Source organism: Phacochoerus africanus, chromosome 4 (assembly GCF_016906955.1).
Source record: "Phacochoerus africanus isolate WHEZ1 chromosome 4, ROS_Pafr_v1, whole genome shotgun sequence".
Classification (NCBI taxonomy): Eukaryota; Metazoa; Chordata; class Mammalia; order Artiodactyla; family Suidae; genus Phacochoerus; species Phacochoerus africanus.
In genome coordinates, this window is record NC_062547.1 from 7,028,448 (window position 1) to 7,045,510 (window position 17,063).

General features: G+C 46.1%; 1 non-coding gene across 1 annotated transcript; it reads left to right on the forward strand.

The window, feature by feature from the left end:
- The first annotated feature begins 10,003 nt into the window (after nucleotides 1-10,003).
- On the forward strand, nucleotides 10,004-10,105 carry LOC125126568 (U6 spliceosomal RNA). The gene has a single exon (XR_007134677.1). It is a non-coding gene; the product is annotated as a U6 spliceosomal RNA (small nuclear RNA).
- Nucleotides 10,106-17,063: the final 6,958 nt, after the last annotated feature.

Consider the following 17,063-nt stretch of genomic DNA (forward strand, 5'->3'; position numbering starts at 1 on the left):
ACATTTCGTCTAATTCCTTTTTCAAAAAAAACATGTAGGGAGTTCCCATTGTGGCACAGTGGAAAACGAATCCGACTCGGAACCATGAGGTTGCAGGTTCGATCCCTGGCCTTGCTCAGTAGGTTAAGGCTCTGGCGTTGCCATGAGATGTAGTGTAGGTTACAGACTTGGCTTAGATCCTACGTTGCTGTGGTTGTGGCATAGGCTGGCAGCTGTAGCTCTGATTCGACCCCTAGCCTGGGAACCTCCATATGCCGCAGGTACGACCCTGAAAAGCAAAAAACAAAACAAAACAAAGCAAGAAACACAGGAGTTCTCATTGCGGCTCAGTGGGTTAAGAATCCAATGTAGGAGTTCCTGTGGTGGCACAGTGGTTAACGAATCCGACTAGGAACCATGAGGTTGCGGGTTCGATCCCTGCCCTTGCTCAGTGGGTGAAGGATCCGGCGTTGCCGTGAGCTGTGGTGTAGGTTGCAGACGCGGCTCGGATCCCGCGTTGCTGTGGCTCTGGCATAGGCCAGCAGCTGCAGCTCCGATTGGAGCCCTAGCCTGGGAACCTCCATATGCTTCGGGAGCGGCCCAAGAAATAGCAAAAAGACAAAAAAAAAAAAAAAGAATCCAGTGTACTCTCTATGAAAATGCAGGTTGATCCCCAGCCTCATTCAGTGGGTTAAGGATCCATCTAGATTGCCAAAAGCTGCAGATGTGTTTTGGATCCTGCATTGCTGTGGCAAGGGCATAGGCTGGCAGCTGCAGCTCCAATTTGACCCCTAGCCTGGAAACTTCCACGTGCCACAGGTTGGCCCTAACAAACAAACAAAAACAAAAACAAAAAACAAAGAAGAAAGAAAGAAAAAAGAAAACATGGGTGTAAATCTTTACTACCTTGGGTTAGGCAGTAGTTTGTTAAATATGACACCAAAAGTGCAAAAGAAAAAAATGAATAAATTAGACTGCATAGGAATTCCCTCTGTAGTGCAGCAGTTTAAGGATCTGGTGTTGTCTCTGAGGCTGTGTGTGTTCAATTCCCAGTCCAGCACAGTGCGTTAAGGATCCAGCATTGCTGCAGCTGTAGTGCAGGTCAAAGCTGTGACTTGAATTCAGTCCCTGGCCTGGGAACTTCCGTATGATGTGGGCACAGCTGAAAAAGAAAAAAAAAAAATTGGACTACATAAAAATTAAAGGCTTTGTGCAGAGTTCCCGTGTTGGCTCAGTGGTGAATGAATCTGCATCCATGAGGGTGCAGGTTCGATCCCTGGCCTCGCTCAGTGGGTTAAGGATCTGGCATTGCTGTGAGCTGTGGTGTAGGCTGGCCACTGTAGCTCCAATTAGACCCCTAGCCTGGGAACCTCCCTATGCTGTGGTGCGGCCCTAAAGAGACAAAAGACAAAAATAAAATAAAATAAGCCATTTAAAAAAAAAACCAAAAGCTTTGTGCGGAGTTCCTGTAGTGGCTCGGTGGTTAACAAATCTAACTAGCATGCATGAGAACACAGGTTCAATCCCTGGCCATGCTCAGTGGGTCAAGGATACAGCGTTGCCATGAGCTGTGGTTTAGGTCGCAGATGCGGTTTGGATCTGATGTTGCAGTGGCTGTGGCGTAGGCCAGTAGCTATAGTTCTGATTGGACCCCTAGCCTGGGAACCTCCACATGCCACTGGCGTGGCCGTAAAAAGCCAAAAAAAAAAAAAAAAAAGATTGGTGCTGCAAAGTAGACTACACAGTTAAAAAAAAACACAGAATGGGAGAAAATATTTGCAAAACATGTATCTGATTCGGAACTTGTACATGTAATATTTAAAAGACTCTGGCAACCATAGCCCTATTGTTTATTTTATTATTTATTTATTTATTTATTGTCTTTTCTAGGGCCACACCTGCGGCATATGGAGCTTCCCAGGCTAGGGGTCTAATCGGAGCTGCAGCCCCCCCAGCCTACACCACAGCTCACGGCAACACCGGATCCTTAACCCACTGAGCGAGGCCGGAGACTAAACCCTCAACCTTATGGTTCCTAGTTAGATTTGTTAACCACTGAGCCACGACGGGAACTCCAATAGCCCTATTTTTTAAATGGGCAAAAGATCTAAATAGACATTTCTCCAAACAGAACACACAAATAGCCAAAAGCACATGAAAAGGTGCTCAAAATCATTAGTCATGAAGGAAATGCACCTTAAAAAAAAAAAAGCCAAGAGGCACTACTTCAGACCCACTAGGGTGGCTGTAATAAAAAAGACAGATAATAACAGGTGTTGGCAAGGATGTGGAGAAATTGGAATCCTTGCACGCGGCTGGTGAGAAGGCGCAATGGTGCAGCTGCTCCAGAAAAGAGTTTGGGGGTTCTTCAAAAAAGGTAATTATAGAATTATCCTATAATCCCGTAATTCCACCCCTAGGTATCCAAGAGAATTGAAGATAAGTGTTCACACAAAAACTTGTATGCATTGTTTATAGCCGTGTGATTTTTAAGAGCCAAAAGGAGGAAGCAATCTGAATATCCATTAACTAATAAGCAGCTTAAACAAAATGTGTATTAGTCATGCAATGGGATATTAGTCATAAAAAGAAAGAACATACTGGTACGTGTTATAGCATGCATGAATGACAACATTATTCTAAATGAAAGAAGACATTTCACATGAATTTCTTTTATTCATGTGAAATGTCTAGAACACGCAAAGCTGCAGAGACTGAGAGAAGACCCATGGTGGCAATGGGGCTGGTGGAGCAGCCAATGGGGAGTGGCTGCCAGTAGACTTCTTTTTGGCACCATGGAAACGTCCTGAAATTGGATTGTGGCGAGGGTCGCACAACTTTGTGAATATACTAAAAACCATTCAATTGTGCCCTTTACAGGAGTCAATTATATGGTATATGAATGATTTCTCAATAAAGACTTTTTAACAAGTATATGAAGTAGTTGGAGCTCCTGCTGTGGCGCATCAGAAACAATCCGACTAGGAACCATGAGGTTGCAGGTTCAACCCCTGGTCTCGCTCAGTGGGTTAAGGATCCAGCGTTGCCATGAGCTGTGGTGTAGGTCAAAGACGTGCCTTGGATCTGGCATTGCTGTGGTTGTGGTGTAGGCCAGCAGCTGTAGCTCCAATTGGACCCCTAGCCTGGGAACCTCCATATGGCATGAGTGCAGCCCTAAAATGCAAAAAAAAAAAAAAAAGGTACATGAAGTAGTCAAATTTACAAAGACAGAAAGTGGAATGGCAGTTGCAGGGGGCTGAGAAAATGGGTAAATTGGGAGTTATTGGGGTTTTTTTGTATTTTTGCCTTTTTTAGGGCCGCTGCCGCGGCATATGGAGGTTCCCAGGCTAGGGGTCGAATGGGAGCTGTAGCCACCAGCCTACGCCAGAGCCACAGCAACGCGGGATCTGAGCCACGTCTGCAACCTCCACCACAGCTTAAGGCAACGCCAGATCCTTAACCCACTGAGCAAGGCCAGGGATCGAACCCGCAATCTCATGGTTCCTAGTCGGATTTGTTAACCAGTGAGCCACGACAGGAACTCTGGGAGTTATTTTTGTTTGTTTGTTTGTTTGTTTGTTGGTTGGTTGGTTTTTTTTTTTTTTTGGTCTTTTTGCTATTTCTTGGGCCGCTCCCTCGGCATATGGAAGTTCCCAGGCTAGGGGTTGAATCGGAGCCGTAGCCGCCGGCCTACGCCAGAGCCACAGCAACTCGGGATCCGAGCCGTGTCTGCAACCTACACCACAGCTCACGGCAACGCCGGATCGTTAACCCACGGAGCAAGCGCAGGGACCGAACCCGCAACCTCATGGTTCCTAGTCGGATTCGTTAACCACTGCGCCACGACGGGAACTCCCGGGAGTTATTGTTTAATGGGTACAGAGTTTCAGGTTTTTATTTTTATTTTGTTGTTGTTTTGTTGTTGTTTGAGTCATATGGAAGTTCCTGGGCCAAGGAGTGAACCCAAGCCAGAGCTGCAGCTGCAGCGATGCCAGATCCTTAGCCCACTATGCCGGGCCGGGGATCAAACTAGTGCATCCACAGAGAGAAGCTGGATCACTAATCCACTACACCACAGTGGGAAGGCCCAGAGTTTCAATTTTGCAAGAGGAAAAACATTTTATGGATGGATGAGGAAGGATGAACAGGGTGAACCTACCTAATGCACTGGATTATACCTTTTAAAAATGGTTAAAATTCTAGGAGTTCACATTGTGACACAATGAGATTAGCAGCGTCTCTGGAGCCCTGGGATGTAGGTTCAATCCCAGCACAGTGGGTTAAGGTTCTCTCATAGCCACAGCTGCTGCCAAGATCACAGCTATGGCTTGGCTCTGATCCCAGCCCTGAGCTGGCCAAAAGGGGGAAAAAAAAGTTAAAATGGTAACACTTGTATATATTTTACCATACTTTTTTTTTTTCTTTTTAGGGCTGTACCTATGTGTGACATATGGAAGTTTCCAGGCTAGGGGTCAAATTGGTGCTGCAGCCACCGGCCTACGCCACAGCCATGGCAGCACCAGATCCGAGCCATTTCTTCCACCTACACTGCAGCTCACGGCAAAGCCCAAAGCCAGATCTTTAACCTACTGAGCAGGGCCAGGCATCAAACCTGTATCGTTATGGATACTGGTCAGGTTTTTACCACTGAGCCACAATGGGAACTCCAATTTTACCATAATTTTTAAAAATAATTTTTTTTAGGGCCACACCCACAGCACATGGGGGTTTCCAGGCTAGGGGTCAAATCAAAGCTGTAGCTGCCGGCCTTTACCATGGCCACAGCAACACCGGATCCTTAACCCACTGAGCGAGGCCAGGGATTGAACTGCATCCTCATGGATGCTAGTCAGATTCGTTTCCTCTGAGCCATGACAGGAACTCCTAAAATACAGTTTTTTTTAAAGAACAGAAAAGTTATGAGGTTACTTTGCAAGTAAATTTGAAAGCCTGGAATAAAATAATAATTTCTAAGGAAGTAGAGATTAGTAAAATTTATCCCATCAGAGTTAAAAATCTTAGCCCAACCAATATCCATAGAAGAAATAGAGAACATTAATAAAAAACTCCCTCGCAAGGAGTTCCCATTGTGGCACAATGGAAACGAATCTGACTGGTATCCATGAGGAAGCAGGTTCAATCCCTGGCCTCGCTCAGTGGCTCGGGGAATCTGGCATTGCCATGAGCTCTTGTGTAGGTTGCAGACAAGGCTCAGATCTGGTGTTGCTGTGGCTGTGGTGCAAGCCAGCAGCTGTAGCTCGAATTCAACCGCTATCTAGCCTGAGAGCCTCCATGTGCCTCGGGTGGGGCCCTAAAAAGACACACACACAAAAAAAAAACCCCCCAAAAAACTCCCTCACAAAAAAGCACTGGGCCTGGATGTTTTCACAGGGGAAGTTTCCCATATCTTTAAAGACCAATGCTCTATTAGAGTTCCTGTTGCGGTGCAGTGGTTAATGAATCTGACTAGGAACCATGAGGTTGCAGGTTCGATCCCTGGCCTTGCTCAGTGGGTTAAGGATCCAGCATTGCCATGAGCTGTGGTATAGGTTGCAGACGCAGCTGGGATCCCGAATTACTGTTGCTATGGTGTAGACCAGCAGCTACAGCTCCGATTAGACCCCTATCCTGGGAACCTCCATATGCCGCAGGAGCGGCCCTAGAAAAGGCAAAAAGACAAAACATAAAATAAAATAAAATGAAATAAAATAAAATATTAGCCAACATAATCCAATACCACAGTAAGAAACAATCCACCATGACCAAGTAGAATTTATATCAGAAGTCCAAGACCAGTTCAATGTTAAGAAATCCATTTATATCACAGACCATAATAATAGACTTAAGGAAAAAAATCTGTATGGTTATCTTCATAGATGCTGAAAAAGACCTACAAAATTCAACACCCTCTCTTTATAAAAATATTAAAGAAAATAGGGATTGATGTATATAGCATATATATATACACACATGTACATATACAAATATGTATAAAATATAGTCCATAATGTACAGTATAATATTATTTATTATATCATTAATATAGAATACATTATTATATATAATATGCGACATGCATATATTAGTCTTATATATATCTTAGCCCTAATGCCAGTATCTTACTAAAAGCAGAAACACTAGGAGTTCCGTGGTGGCCTAGCACCTAAGGATTCAGCTGGGTTTGATCCCAGGCCTGGGAAGTTTTCCATATGCTGTGGGCAGCGCCCCCCCCCAAAAAAGGCAGAAACACTAGAGAATGTCAGAGAAGAAAAATAACAAAATGCTAGGCCTTTGATGATATCAAGGACCTTAATTATCAGAAGAGTTCTCCACCTGCCTGAACTTCTTCTTATACGAAATAATAAATGTCCTTTGTTTTAAAGCCTTTAGAAGAGCCTTTTACTTGTAAGTGAAATTATCCAGTATAATATTTGATCACCAAGAAACAGTCCAGCTATAGAAACATTGTATGTAAAATAGAAAATAAAAGCTCCCTACAGCCTCTAAATAAATAAACAAGGAGAAAAAATTCTCAGTATAAGTCCTTTTTTTTTCTTTTTTTGTCTTTTTTATGGCCCTACGGCATTGGACATTCCCCGGCTAGGGGTTGAATCAGAGATGTTGCTGCCAGCCTACACTACAGCCACAGCAATGCAGGATCCAAGCCGCATCTTCAACCTATACCACAGCTCACTGCAACACTGGATCCTTAACCCACTGAGCGAGGCCAAGGATCGAACCCCATCCTCATGGATCCTAATCAGGTTCGTTACCGCTGAGCCATAATGGAAACTCCTAAAGGACCAAATCCATAGTTTAAAAACTGGAAAAAAGACATGAACAGAAAAGTCACAGAAAAAAAGACATTAAAATCTCCTTCAAATATATGAAAAATTTTTTGGATTAACTTACTTTTTTTTTTCTTTTGGCTGCACTGGTGGCATGTGGAAGTTGCCAGGCCAGGGATCAAACCCTCACCACCGTATTGACCTAAACTGCACTGAAATATGATTTCTCACCTATCAGGTTGGCAAAAATTGAATAATACGTTAATATACTCTCTCAGTGACACTATGGGGAAACAGACTTTCTCATATGTTGCCAATGGAAATGCAGACTGGTTCAAGCCTTCCGTGGGGAAATTTGGCAATGTCTACCAAAGCTGTATATGTACTTACCTTTTGGTCAAGCAACACCACTTCTAGGATTCACCCTACAAGTACATCTCCAACATTATGAAAATGCATATGCACAAGATTATTTATTGAAGAATTGTTTGTAATTGTAAATAATCGAGACAACTTTTACATACTATAATACACATAGAAGTTGGATGAATACATTTGGTATATCCAAACAATGGAGTATTATGCAGCTGTAAAAAAGAATGAAGACGATCTGTATGAACTGCCAGAAAGTAATTTTAAAGAGTATATAGTGTGCTATCCTTTATACACGAAGGGAGAAATTATGAGAAAATATATGTACATCTGTTCATTTGTGCAAAAATAAATATAGGAAAGAGAAACCAGAACTAATGACATTTGTTGCCTACATGGAATAAGTGGGAAGGGGGTAGAAAGACTCTAGAAATGGGATTGCAGAAAAGGGATGAGGGAAGTGTGATAGTTCTCTGAGTGTAGTTTTTGTTTGTTTACAGTCTGTGCCCATGGTATGTGAAAATTCTGTTGCTCAAGTGGGTATTTATTGTTTCGCACCATTGCTTTATGCAGATTTGACATTAGTTATTTGGTTCATATCAAGTATTTCATTATTTTACAGAGCGAATTCAACATGCTGCCTGTAAACCCCCGTCCTTGAGAATAATTCTATCTTCCACATAAAGGCTGGGGCTCTGGGGCCCTTTCTGTTGGCTTCCCTCCATCCCGACACCCCACTTCCCCCCACACTTAATTAAATACTGCCTCCTGGCCCTTCATCCCTTCAGTGTCTCCATCCACCCCACCCAGCCCAGAGTGGACTCTCTTTCTCTCTCCCTGAGCAGCTGCATCAGCTTCCCAACCATGCTTCCTGCTCCAGTTGAAGCTCTCCTTCCTCCTCCAGGTCCACCCTCCATGCACATCTGCTCAGCTACCTCCTGCTTAGACCCTGCAAAGTCTCCCCACGACCCTAGCATAAACCCTAACATCCTCAAGAGGCTGTTGACCAGGCCCTGCAAGATCTGGCTCTCCCCACCCCATCAGAGTCATTTCAGTCCTTCTCAGCCTCTCTCCTCAATCACCAGGCACCCTGGGACTCTGTTTCCTAAAATACACTCACTGGAGTTCCTGTCGTGGCTCAGTGGTTAATGAATCCGACTAGGAACCATGAGGTTGCGGGTTCCATCCCTGGCCTTGCTCAGTGGATTAAGGATTGCCATGAGCTGTGGTGTAGGTTGCAGATGCGGCTCAGATCCAGCGTTGCTGGGGCTGTGGCGTAGGCCAGCGGCTACAGCTCCGATTGGACCCCTAGCCTGGGAACCTCCATATGCCGCGGGAGGGGCCCAAGAAATGGCAAAAAAAAGACTAAAATACACTCACATTCAGGCCAGGGGTTTACCCACTGATCATTATTCCCTGCTCCCCTCATGCCTTCTAATCATCTTTTGGGTCCATCATTTTTTTTTTTTTTTTAACGGCCACTCTTACAGCCATATGGAGGTTCCCAGGCTAGGGGTCGAATCAGAGCTGCAGCGGCTGGCCTACGCCACAGCCACAGCAACGCCAGATCCAAGCCGCATCCTCAACCTACCCCATAGCTTGTGGCAACACCGGATCCTTAACTTACTGAGTGAGGCCAGGGACTGAATCCACAGCGTCATGGATACTAATCATATTCTTAACCTTCTTTAATTTTTATTTTTATTTTAATTTTTTTGTCTTTTTAGGGCCGGATCTGAGGCATGTGAAAGTTCCCAGGCTGGGGGACCAGTCGGAGCTGTAGTTGCTGGCCTACACCACAGACACAGCAACACGGGATCCGAACCCCATCTGTGACCTACACCACAGCTCATGGCAACACCAGATCCTTAACCCACTGAGTGAGGCCAGGGATCGAACCCAAGTCCTCAGAGATGCTAGTTGGGTTCATTAATGGCTGAGCCACAACAGGAACTCCAGATTCTTAACCTTCTGAGCCACAACGGGAACTCCGTTTCCATCTCTCTCTCTCTCTCTCTCTTTTTTTTTTTTTTTTGTCTTTTTAGGGCCACACCCACAGTGTATGGAGGTTCCCAGAGCTGTAGATACCAGACTACACCACAGCCATAGCAGCAACAGATCCGAGCCCCATCTGTGACCTACACCACAGCTCACGGCAATGCCGGATCCTTACTTAACCCACTGAGCGAGGCCAGAGATCGAACCTGCATCCTCATGAATGTCAGATTTGTTTCCGCTGAGCCATGACGGGAACTCCATCATTACTTTTTATTATTCTTTACCAGGTGTGACCTTTGAAAACCTCCCTCTCTTTCAACCTGCCTCACTTTCTATATCCCCGACTTCCAGCCAAGTGCAGATTTCCAGGGAACTCCAAGGGCCCCTAGGGGATGGCAGGACCACAGGGTAGAAGGAGCCTGGGTTCTCAAATAACCAGGTGGAAGCCCAGACTGTATCCAAGACACCTGGTGTGTTAACTGTTGTTGTGTAAAAATTACTCCAAAACTTGATGGCTTACATTTTTTTAATTTAATTTAATTTTTTTGTCTTTTTACCATTTCTTGGGCCGCTCCTGCGGCATATGGAGGTTCCCAGGCTAGGGGTCGAATCTGAGCCGCATCTGCAACCTACACCACAGCTCACAGCAATGACAGAGCCTTAACCTGCTGAGCAAGGCCAGGGATGGAACCCGAAACCTCATGTTCCTAGTCGGATTTGTTAACCACTGAGCCACGATGGGACCTCCCCATCAATTTTATTTTACTCTATTCATTACAAGCAAATCACTGAGTCTGGCTTACACTCGCGGGGAGGGGAATTAGATTCCACCTGTTGAAAAGAGAAGTATCAAAAATGTATGGACAGTGCTTGTTTCGGCAGCACACATACTAAAATTGGAACAATAGAGATTCTCATGGTCCCTGCACAAACACGACATGCAAATTCATGATCCTTTTAGAAATTGGCACAACATTGTAAATCAACTATACTTTAATTATAAAAATGTAAAAAAAAAAAAAAGAATGTATGGACACATTCTGGAAGTTTCTTGAGGTGCAACTGGTTAAGGATCCAGTGTTGCTTCAGCTGTAGTGAAAGCTGCCAGTGGGGTATGGGTTCAGTTCCTGGCCTGGGAACTTCTACATGCCAGGGCTGCAGAAAAAAAATAAAAAATAAAAAGGAATGAATGAACATATTCTAAAATGACCACACCCGGGAGCCTCCAACCCCCAGCTGAACCCATCCCCCTACCTACTGGGTTCCCTGCACCAGAGGAGAAAGCAAATTAGATAACCAGAGGGTTGTTTGACTTTGATCTCAGGGCCACAGGCCACAAAATTCTTTGGCCACTCATGCTTCCTGGCCCTCCTGCTGCAGCAGCTCTCTACAAAGTTCCTCTTCCCTCTTCCTGAGACAACTGATCACGACTTCCCCCCAGTCCTCACCCCCAGCACTCTTTCCCTCTTTCTGCTCCTGGATCTTCCTGAATCCACATCGGTACACACCTCGTGCTCTGATAGAATGGTCTCTCCTTCATGCAAACACTCTGGCTCCTCCTCATCGGCGTCGCCTCCCCTCCCCTTTTGGTTTCCCAAAGTCATCACTTCCCTCTGTATTTTCTTGCTTATTTGTTGTCTTTTATGGACGGGCTGCTCCACACGGGCAGGGAGGTTCATTGATTTTGTTCACGAGTACATTCTCTGTGCTTTAGAACCAGGCCTGATGAATACTTGCTGGATGAATAAATGACTGAATCCACGAGAGGTGGGAAAGGCGTGTGCCCCAGATTTCTTGCCCCGGGGGGAAGAAGGCTCACGAAGGGAAGATGTCCTTTTGCTCACAACTGACCACCTGACCCTGTGCCTACCACCTAACAGGTCCCATAAAAGTGTGTTGATGGGCCAGGTGCCAGCTGATTGCCCAAGTTACCCGCTTCTTGGTCTGTACTAGACTTGGGTGACAAGTGCTGGCCCAGAACCCGTCCCCCGTATTCTATGCTCCTTTCATTGAAGTGCACGGTGGCCTGAGTTGAGTCCTGACGTGGCCTCACACCTGGATGCCTGTCCCCCGCAGCGGGCAGAGCCTTGGGCTGCTGACCCTGCTCTGCCCTCCAGGGATTCCCAGGCCGTCTAGCCTAGTGGTGGCTGTTCCCCGGCTTTGCCCAGAGACTCTTGGGAACCACTCAGCACCCCGCCCCCCCCCCAAACACTGCTTAGACTGGGGATGGAACTCATCACAGGCCCTGGGAATTTGACACCAGACAGCGGGATCCGGAGGCTCAGTAGAAGGACTGTGGTGTGTCAGGGAACCAGCCAGGGGCCCAGCTCAGCCGCGCTCCAGGTGTCTTAGGCTCAGTTCCTTAGCCTCTCTGAGCCTTGGCTTTCTCATCAACAAAATGGCCAGAGCTGGAGCTGCCTGGCTCAGCAGGCTAAGGATTCTGCTGCTGTAGCTCAGGTCACTGCTATGGCTTTGGTCCTGACCGAGGAACTTCCGCATGCCATGGGTGGGACCAAAAAATTAAATAAAATGGCAAGTTGTCACAGGGATTGAGAAAATGGGCATGTTGCAAAGGACAGAGAATGAGAGTGGGGCTGCGGGGCCACGCTGCCTGGTTTAAATCCTGACTTTGTCTTTCCGTAATAGCTGTGCAAACCTTGGGTAAGTCATTCAATTTTTCTGTGCCTCAGTTTTCCCATCTATAACACAGGTATGAGAGTGGTACCTGGATCATCGGACTGTTTTGAGGATTAGAAACATGCCTGGCATGAGGTCAGAGCTCAGCACCACTGGCTGTGTGATAGCCTTAAAATTTTTTTTTTTTTTCTTTAGTGCTGCTCCTGTGGCATATGGAAGTTCTTAGGCTAGGAGTCGAATCAGAGCTGCAACTGCTGGCCTACTCCACAGCCACAGCAATGCAGGATCCAAGATGCATCTGCAACCTACCTCGAAGCTTATGGAAACACCAGATCCTTAACCCACTGAGCAAGGCCGGGATCCAACCCACATCCTCATGGATACTAGTTGAGTTCTTAGCCTGCTGAGCCACGACAGGAATTCCCTTGAATTTTTATTTCTTTTTCTGTTTATGAAAGGACTCCCATTTCTTGGTGGAAAATCCAACCTTACAGAAATTTATAACATAACCCAGAAACAGACACCTAAATGTATCTCCATCCCCTTCCATCCACAAAACCAGTAATACAGTTGGTGAATATTCCTCCCAAATGTTTTCATACCTCATGCTCTTATTGGAATCTTATTCTACAACCATTTTACAATCTTTTTTTTTTTTTTTCTTCCCATAATAACAGCATGGACAACTTCCCATGCAGTTACATAGAGCTTGACTTTTTTTTTGGCTGCACCCATGGCAGGTAGAAGCTCCTGGGCCATGGATCGAACTTGAGCCACAGCTGTAACCAGAGCCACAGAAGTGACAATGTCAGATCCTTAACCCACTGAACCTCGAGGGGATTCCAAACTTGACTTTTTTCTTTTGGCTACCCCACCGTATATGGAATTCTCAGGCCAGAGATCAGATCCAAGCAACAGTTGCAACTTAAGTAGCAGCTGCAACAACACCAGATCCTTAACCCACTGTGCCCAGCCAGGGATCAAACCTGTCCCAGCATTCCCAGTTGGCCACAGTAAGAACTCCCAAGCTTGATTTTTTCTTTTTTTTTTTTTGTCTTTTTAGGGCTGTACCCACGGCATATGGAGGTTCCCAGCTAGGGGTCCAATGGGAGCTGGAGCTGCTGGCCTACACCACAGCCATTGCAACTCCAGATTCGAGCTGCGTCTGCAAATTTCACTACAGTTCATGGCAATGCCAGATCCTTAACCCACTGAGTGAGGCCAGATATCGAACCTACGTCCTCATGGATGCTAATCAGATTCGTTTCCACTGAGCCATGGCGGGAACTCCCCAAGTTTGACTTTTTAAGCCTGTGGTTAAGAGCCATGGTGGTCAAAGTGAGTGCTATTAGAATCTGATAGATTCAAACCCTGGGTCCGACACTTAGATTCTAAGGGACTTTGGCCAAATGCTTCAACCTCGCTGAGGCTCAGTCTTCTCATCTGTAAAATAATGGTATTGGCCTTGTTGTAAGGATAAAATGAAAACATAGAATTGCCTGGTGGCCGGCTCATCAGATTAAGGATCTGGCATTGTCACTACTGTGGCTCAGGTACTGCTGTGGTTTGGGTTTGATCCCCGGCCCAGGAAATTTTGCATGCCATGGGCACAGCCAAAAAAAATTTTTAAAGAAATAAATACTTGCCTACCCCTTATTTCCCTATATTTTCCTCTGACAGTTTAAAATTTTTGCTTTTTAGAGTTCTCTTGTGGTTGGAGTTCCCGTCGTGGCTCAGTGGTTAACAAATTCGACTAGGAACCATGAGATTGCAGGTTCGATCCCTGGCCTCGCTCAGTGGGTTAAGGATCCGGCGTTGCCGTGAGCTGTGGTGTAGGTTGCAAATGCGGCTCGGATCCTGCGTTGCTGTGGCTCTGGCGTAGGCCGGCAGCTGCAGCTCCGATTCAACCCCTAGCCTGGGAACCTCCATATGCCGCAGGAGTGGCCCCAGAAAAGGCAAAAAGACAAAAACAAATCAAAAACAGAGTTTCTCTTTGGCTCAGCAGATTAAGGACCTGGTGACGTCATTGCAGCAGCTTGGGTAGCTGCTGTGACTCAGGTTTGATCCCTGGCCTGGGAACTTCCACATGCCATGGGCACAGCTGAAAATTTTTTTTTTTTTTGCTTATCAACATTTAAGTGAATCAGTTTTCCTTAGAACTGATCTTTGTGTATGGTGTCAAGTAGGAATCCAGTTATTGTCCACAAGGATAAATAATTGTCCCTGGAAGAGGGATGGAGAGAACTCAGTCATCTTAGAAATATTCATTGGTCCATTCATATTTTCTATTTCATTTGGGGTCAGTTTTAATATATTTTTTGTTTTCTTGGAATGTTTTTTGTGTTGTTTTGCTTTTTGTTTTGCTTTTTAGGGCCACACCCATGGCATATGGAGGTTCCCAGGCTAGGGGTCCAACTGGAGCTACATCTGCTGACCTACACCACAGCTATAACAACGTGGGATCCAAGCCGGGTCTGCGACCTACACCACAGCTCATGGCAACACCAGATCCTTGACCCACTGAGCAAGCCCAGGGATCAAACCCGAAACCTCATGGTTTCTAGTCAAATTAGTTTCTGCTGCGCCACAATGGGAACTCCTGTTTTCTTGGAAATTCTTTTTTCTTTTTTTTTTGTATTTTTAACTTTTCTTGGGCTGCTTCCACGGCATATGGAGGTTCCCAGGCTAGGGGTCGAATCGGAGCTGTAGCTGCCGGCCTACGCCAGAGCCACAGCAACGCGGGATCCGAGCCGCATCTGCAACCTACACCACAGCTCACGGCAACGCCGGATCCTTAACCCACTGAGCGAGGCCAGGGATCGAACCGGCAATCTCATGGTTCCTAGTCAGATTCGTTAACCACTGCGCCACGACGGGAACTCCAAGTATGACCCTTATTTTTGTATAGGTCTTTCATTCTCCATGGATAAAAGACAGAAAAAAAAAAAAAAAAAAAGGTCATACTTGGGACATGGTATGTATGGTACATTTTGGGCCCCCAGGGGCAGGACATATGCCTGAAGGGCAGAATTTAGGAAAGGGAGACAAAATATGAATTGAGTTTCAGAGTAGCTTTCTTGCCAACGTGTGGACAATAAATAGGGAGGAGAGTATAGGAAAGGGGGCCGGTTGAGTGACTGTTGCAGTTGCCTAGGCATGAGATACTGATGGTCTGAACTAGGACCAGGAGATGAAGATGGAAGAGAAATAATGAATTCTAGAGACACTCAGGAGATAGACACAATAGGACTTCGCATCTTGCCTACCCTACTGCTTGACTCGCCTAGCTGATCTCCCTGCTCCAACCCTTGCCCCCCATCCCACTACATCTTATAACACAGGAGCTGGAGGGACCCTTTTAGACCTCAACAGAACTTGTGACATCTCTACTCAACACCATCCAATGGCTCCTCATATCATTCAGAGGAAAAGTTAAAGTCCTATAATGGCCAACACCATCTGGCCCTGCCGCCTCCACACACACGCTACTCTCTTTGCTATTTCTAGTCCAGCCACACTCACCTCCTCTAACAAACCAGCACCAGTCCACACTTCCTTAGCTGCAACTCTTTACCCAGACATCCCACTTGGTGGTTTCACTGACACCTCTTTCACTTCTTCGGTCAAAGGTCATTTTCTCACTGCGGCTGCTGATCGGGATGGAATAGGCACAGGTAGTTGCCTAAGTCCCAATAAGGGATCAGAGATAGAGAGGGAAACCTAGGGGATTTGGGGAGATCATTGGAAGTTAGTAACTGCTCAAGAAAGCCATCAGAACAGGGCAGGCTTGCTTGACTAGTGGAGGCTTGAGATATGGCTCAGGTCATTGGGTGGGGATGGGGTGAGGCCTGCACTCAGGTTGAGACCTAGGGCAGGAGTTTGAGGACTGCCCTTCTGCTGATTTGAATAAGCACCAGGACAGTCCTAGCCTGACCTTATAGGGTCAAATACTCCCTTATGGGATAACAGGGAGGAGCCAAGAGGCGGTCTTTTCCCACTCCCACTCCCCCTGGATGATAAAACTGTAGCTCACCTAATCCCCAGGGCTGAGCCTTCTTGCCTGCCAGCTTGCATCTCTCACAAGCATCCTATCTCAATAAATCTATTTCTTGCCTATCACTTTGTCTCTCGCTGAATTCCTTCTACCCAGAGGCATAAAGATCCTGAACCTCAGTAAGTCCAGGCACTGGGTGAATGATACTAATTTAAAACTGTAGGTTTAGGGAGTTCCCATCGTGGCGCAGCAGAAAAGAATCCGACTAGGAACCATGAGGTTGCGGGTCTTGCTCAGTGGATTAAGGATCCAGTGTTGCCATGAGCTGTGGTGTAGGTCGCAGACGCGGCTCAGATCCCGTGTTGCTGTGGCTCTGGTGTAGGCCGGCGGCTACAGCTCCAGTTAGACCCCCTAGCCTGACAACTTCCATATGCCGTGGGTGTAGCCCTAGAAAAGACCAAAAAAAGACAAAATAAAAATAAAAATAAAATTGTGGGTTTAAGTCCCAATCTGGGTTTTGGCTGGGTTCGAGTCCTGGCATGTGGTTCAAGTTCCAATCTGGGTTCTGGCTAGGTTCAGCCCATTAATGCTGGCGGTTTCACTGACACCTGCTTCAAGGACCCCACCACATTCTTGGTCCCCTTTGTTCTTCTCTAGTTTCCCCCTACTGCACCATATAACTTTCATTATTAGGTAATAATGCACTTATGGGAACTGTTTATCGTCACATCTACCGGGGGAAACCTCACAAAAGCAAAGGTCTTTGTTTTGTTCACTGACATCCAAAGTTACTAGAACAGGCAGCACAAGATACACATTTGTAGACAACTGAATAAACCGACTGAATTACACTTGTGACAGATGGAGAGAGAGGTGAATGTGATGCCCAGGTTTCTGGAGCTGGGACTGGTGTGGAGGACTAGGGACATTGAATTGTTTAAAAGTAGGCAAGATCCCAGCCAAAGACCCGACATGGGAGTCAGCAGCAACCAGGGTGTGTGTGTGTGTGTGTGTGTGTGTGTGCGCGCGCTAAAACAAAAAGACCAGAGAGGACCATGAAGGGAAGAGAGAAAGAAGGGGTCAGTGTGGACAACATTTCAATAAAAGGAAGGGAAAGCAGAAGCATGCTGGAGGGAACAGAAGCTCAGGGAGAAGACTTTTAAGAGGGGGGGAGAGGTTGAGACAGGCAAAAACTGAAAGTTGGCCCCTAGATGTAGTCACTAGAAAGTCACAGATGGCTATATGGGGTAGCCAAACTCAGTGGCAGGTTACAAGCTAAACTGGTCAGGCCAGTT